Source organism: Micrasema longulum, unplaced genomic scaffold, assembly GCF_059751315.1.
Source record: "Micrasema longulum isolate JH-2025_06_02 unplaced genomic scaffold, ASM5975131v1 h1tg000107l, whole genome shotgun sequence".
NCBI classification, from domain to species: Eukaryota; Metazoa; Arthropoda; class Insecta; order Trichoptera; family Brachycentridae; genus Micrasema; species Micrasema longulum.
Genome location: NW_028277313.1, coordinates 38,076 through 44,075, shown reverse-complemented (window position 1 = coordinate 44,075; position 6,000 = coordinate 38,076).

Below are 6,000 nucleotides of genomic sequence, written 5' to 3'. Positions count from 1 at the left end.
AAAATATAAAAACTTTTTTTCTTATTTGTGCATGTTGTGTTCATATATAATTGATGAACAATATCTAAACATAACAAATTATACCAATGTCATATGTATTGTTTGTGAACCATAATAAATAATATAAAAAAATAAAATAAACAAGTGATTTTAAGTATTCATTTTTAAATTTAGAATATTGATAAAATATCCGTTTTTTATGTACAAACTCTATTTTTTCTCTAATCAAAAAGCTCTAAATCGTAATTGCAAACTTTGACTTACTTACACGCGTCTGTTTTTTTGTTAGTTGGAAGATAATAAGATATAAAGAAAATAAAAAAATATTTTAAAAAATAACGAAATAGTGATAGCAATTTATAAACTTAATTGAAATATTATGAAATGGAGAACCTTTTACTAAGTTTTCTTTATTCCCATGGGACATTATATTACATTACATATCTTAGATTGGAACCGTAAGGATGTCTTGTGTGCATTTGTGAAAGAGCTTAGATAAGTACTCAATTACTTAGAGAGTTTTTGAACAACCCAACCAACAGACGATATTAATGAAATCTACTCATATTTAATCAATACAAGCTCTTCAGTTTTAACGTTCACTATACTTGATTAATTTAACCATCCCATACACATACCAAATAAAACATATTTACTAATTCATTAACATTCGGCGGTTTGCCCTGTCATGCCTTTGATATTATATCAAAACTGTAAAGGCCATCGAAGCAAGGTCGAAACAGTTTTCCATGACAAACATATTACTGAATAATATTTATTCTGTGGCATTATCGGAGCTTGGCTACGTGATAATATATTTGATGGAGAACTTTCTCCAATATTGAACTTCAATATTTTCCAGGTCGATAGACCTTACCACTAAAGTAATGTATCTCGCGGAGGCGGGGTGATGATTATCTGCCTGAAGGAGCTAGAAGCGCGCACTCGCGAAAATTTGGTATGCACAGCGGAGTGCGCATGGATAACTATTGCTGCCGGCAAATTAATCTTAAACCAAAATGTTCACATAGCGTGCATCTATTTACCTAAAGCACGCAATTACAACACAGCGGTAAACTCTTTTTCATCGATATTAAGTTCGGTCCGTGACCAATATCCTGGTGACGCTGTAATAGTGATGGGTAATTTCAATATGCCAAATATCACCTAGATTATTGGACAACATAATAATATTCTTATACCGCACTCCGTAAGTCATCACACTGACGATGCACTTATAGATACTCCACACTACACTGGACTTCGACAATATAATAACTTTTTGAATCTAAACGGTAATATACTTGATTTCCTGGGTGGACTTGGGTTTTTTTCAGGAAAAGACTAAATTCAGCTCTAAAACTTGGCGAAAAAATTTCAGTCTCCCTCCACCTGGAACCTGGCATTCGTCAGTGATGATTCTGATAACTCAGTGACTGTACCGCTCCATCTTGTCGGTTGACGTCCACGCGACCTTGTCCCTTCGACACTTCCCAGAAGAATAGTTTTCTCCAAACTATCAGAATCTCCCCTGGAAATACGCCTAAAGACGCTTACGATAAATTAATTGTTATATTATATTCAAACTATATTGAATACGTGTTTTTCTCTTAATTAAGTCATTTTTTATGGTGTTTCAAAAATATTGCCGTTAGATTATTTACTGCCTTTTCTGGGAGAAACAACTTTTTAATTATTTCATCATCATCATTACTAATACTCCAATAGTAACGAGTCTCCATTATTGCGTAGGGAAAGGCAAAATGATCAATCTCACGCTAGAAAGACTGTAAAATATTGCAGTGCATGGCAGGAAACCTCTTGCAGGTAAACGCTATTACCACTTAACCATAAGGTCAACCAAAATATATCAAAATAGACGATACAGAATATCTAATTTACATAAAGATTTTATGTGTAATTACAGAACATATGAGGGGGTTAAATGCAAAACCCTCACTGTGCATGATCACTATTTATGGGAAGATCAACAAAACTATTAGCTTAATGACTATTTCTTTTAAGTTCTATGTGCACATCCAACTTAAAATTAATAGTCTTTTCGCTACTTGCTATACCACACACAAATTTTAAAAAAATATTTTTTTTGCTGCTGGTTTTGTTGGTCTTCCCCAAAACAGTGATCATGGACATTTTTTTATTTAACCTCCTCATATACTGTATTAAGTGCAAGGAATTTTATTATTCGTAAATAAGATATTACTTATTAAAACATTTTTTAAGTTTTTCCGTATAGGCAACAACAGATCTTCTTCAAATTCAATCTAGGGTATTGGTTGGCAGCAAAGCCCTGTATCTCTTCCTCCCTAATAAGATTAACGTCCATATTGTGACATTTTCCTCTAGATACTCTCGAAGAGATACTCAAATACTAGGTAGTGGTCAAAAATAAAGAAGGGCTTCAGTTCACAAGCTTGTTCACGATGCGTGTTCGATGTCGGTATCCGAAAAACCAGATCAAGATAGCGGCTCAGCATTTATATGGTTATCTCTATCCGTGAAAATCTGTCATCTCGGCATCTTGCGCTCCGAAAATTTTGCATACCCAAATTTAATATCGCGCAAGATCGCGATTGTATAAGTTTGATGTCAAATTCATTTGACAGAAAAACGTATTTTAATAAAATTATACCACAAGCATGTTCGCCCGTGTATCATAATTTCTCTCAAAATTCTATCTTCTGGTCAAACGTAATAAAAAGCTTTCTTGTGTCAAGGGTATTATTATACATCAATACTTTTATAAATACAAGTCTATGAATCATGTTTATTGCCGGTCACAACGAACGGATTAAAAACTTTGTTTGTAACAGAAAAACGACCAGAAACTAAAATTCCCGCAACGATCCATGTCAAGACAGATTCTTGGCGTATGTCTAAGAAACAAAATAAGACATGAGGAAAAAAGGTACCGAACCGGGTTCGTTAATGAATCGTTCAGAAAAATTCAAACGGCAGTGATCAGGACACTTAACGAGGCAAAAAAGTGGCAGGTAGAGACCATGAGCAAACGAAAGAGGTGTTGGAAGGCCACAAAAAAGATGGGTCGGTGACATTGTCTCGATAGCTGGTAAAATGTGAATGTTAAAAGCAGGTGATAGAAAGGAGAGGAGACATTTGGAAAAGTCCTTTATCCAGCAGCAGAGAAAACAAGTGTGAAGAAGAAGAAGAAGAAAAAGAAGTAACATGTAATTATTTAACGGACTATATGAAATTGGGAACTGTACTTTAACTTAAGAGTTACCATGGTCGGAACTAAAATCTCAAGTCTGGTTAATTATAAAGGAAACATCATCGAATGCATGACATGAGACACGATGTATGAATGTAGAAAAAGCTTAGATAAGATACATGTCAAGAAAGACGCATGTGACACCACTTAATTTCTTACTACCCCTAGAGGAAAATGGCATTGTATCAGTGATAGAACTTTAATAACTGATTTCAATTCCTTATATTTAAAGTCGAGGAAGGAGTGAAGACTGGGAGGAATGGAGCTAAAAATTTGTTTGAAAAGGGAAAATAGTTGGATTTGCTTAAAATGTTCATGAGGTATGGGGTATTTTTCAGCAGCAAAAAATTGTGACGAAATTTTTTTTTTTCAGATCACAGATGTCGAATTTCGTATTTCGTGGATAAGGTCTTTCGTCATATATTTATATTAACGGGTGAACCTCATTGTACCGTTGACAGCGCCATACTAAACGTACGAACTTAGCCGCTGCGCGCTGGTGTCAAAACATTTATGAATTGACTGCTGAGTATTTGCAGTACATTCGAAGTACGTTGTAAATTATTCGATTGGGTTTTGCGGTGGTTGTACGGTATACCTAGCGTTTATATTATAATATATATTTACCTATGCAGTCTATGCGCAGTACTCACTGTGTCCCGCTGCAATTGGCCGACACACAGTAACGACTTCTGATTAAAGAGGTAACGATGGGAATTTATATCCGATGCGGGTTAAGCGGTTTAATTAAATAGGATATCGCGATACCAGGGGTAGCGACCCAAACTCTATCTAAACACACTGCGTCAACAAGCAAGCAATTTCCAACCACTTCGCATTAAAGGTTTGTCTCCCGCGAACCATAACATCGCCTACCGTACAAACATATGGAGTATTTCTACTCAAAACCAAATTGATTCAACGTCTAACTTACAAATCGGAGCACACGACCTCAAATTTTATATCAAAGTCAACTAAAACAGCACCGTACTGCAAAAGAGACCATATCTCTCAATTCACTCGCAGATTTTCCTTTCTTGGCAAATTCGACCTTTCGCTTTGGTTATTACTTTATTACTATTTTAACAAACTGAAGGGGACAGATACGTATTCTAATTGGCAATTCGGCAGCAATGGATCAAAATGCATTCATCGCAAATACATGTGCAATGGAAGACAGGGGGTAATTTATGGATTAAGTAATGAAATTCACACGAGATCTCAAATTTCGGACTCGTAAAACAAAGGTTCAGTATTGTCTTTGTTCTAACAATATCTAGTAGGTATATAGCACGTATGAGTTTGTCATAATTACGTATTTTATTTATTTACATTAAGACTGCATTCAATTATGAAACACATTAACCGATTTTACTTTCAATCGATTAATATTTTTATTACACATACATGTTTATTTATTTGGAGCTCGACATCGAAAATAACAGACTTTTAAATTACGAGATTCATTGCCTAAGTCCAAGACAATGATACGACGAACGATTGTCACACAACAACGTTATAATTAAAAGTGATCCTGAAGAACAAATATGATTATATCGTCAAACCGTGTAAATACGAACTTATTATTATGTACATACTAAATATAAAGTGCTTTGTAACTAGGAATAAAAATATACAATTTCAATACTGTTCAAATTGTAGTTAATTTACATTTAAATTAAACGCTGAATTACCCAGAGCTGTTAACTTTAATAAACTTTCGTATTCCACATAGACCAACAATACAATTTTTTTTGTTTTACAGTCGTCATCGTGGTACTAATTATTCATTGAATTCACCAGTTATTCGCACGCAGCGACTTGCAAATCAATACAGTGGTGATTTAGATTTATTTTATACCACGCCGCTGATAATCAAGTCCTGTGTTTTGAAAAAGAATTAACAAATAAAATTAAAAATAATGATTGGTTTTTCACCTTTGTTTTAACTCTTTACTCTTGTGTGTATAATTATTTTTTTAATTTATTTTTGTGTATGATTATTTATTTAAACCATGAAGTAAACTTTTTATCTTTCGTTTTAAATCACTTTCTTTGTCTTTTTTTCCTTTTTTTTCTCTTTGTATTTTTTAAAACTGTTATTTTCTTTAATTTACCTTTCTTTTATTTAAGTAAGTATTAACATGTGTTACAGATGTAATATTTCTTGTTTATATATATATTGTTAATACTGTTTACTATAGTATAGTTTTCTCGATGTTTTTGTTCTTTTTTTTTACTTGTTTTATTGTAATTATGTTCAAAGTTCATGGCACCGTAAATAAATAAATAAATAACAATGTTTTTTTTTTTTTTTTACACATTTTAAAGAAACTTTTTGCATGTAATATGGCGTTTCCCATAGCACTGAATTCTTTATTCTCTTCGATTAAAGATAAATAATAAATCTAGCGATGAAACCGAAATTTAATTTAGCGTCCCTCAAGGAAGCATACTTGGACCAATTTGGTTTTTTATCTATATAAATGATCTTTGTCATTTATCTATAAAAGGCTCTATAATTAGCTTTGCTGATGATACTGTGCTACTATCTCAAGGAAGCTCATGGGATATTGTGTTTGGAAAGGCTGAAAAACTAAAACTTAGTAAAAAAATGGTTGGACTCAAGTTATCTAACACTAAATCACCTGAAAACAAAATACATAACATTTAAAATTAATAATAAAACTGTATGTAATCTAAATCTTTCCTTAACTATTCACAGCTGTAAGTATAATAACCAAATT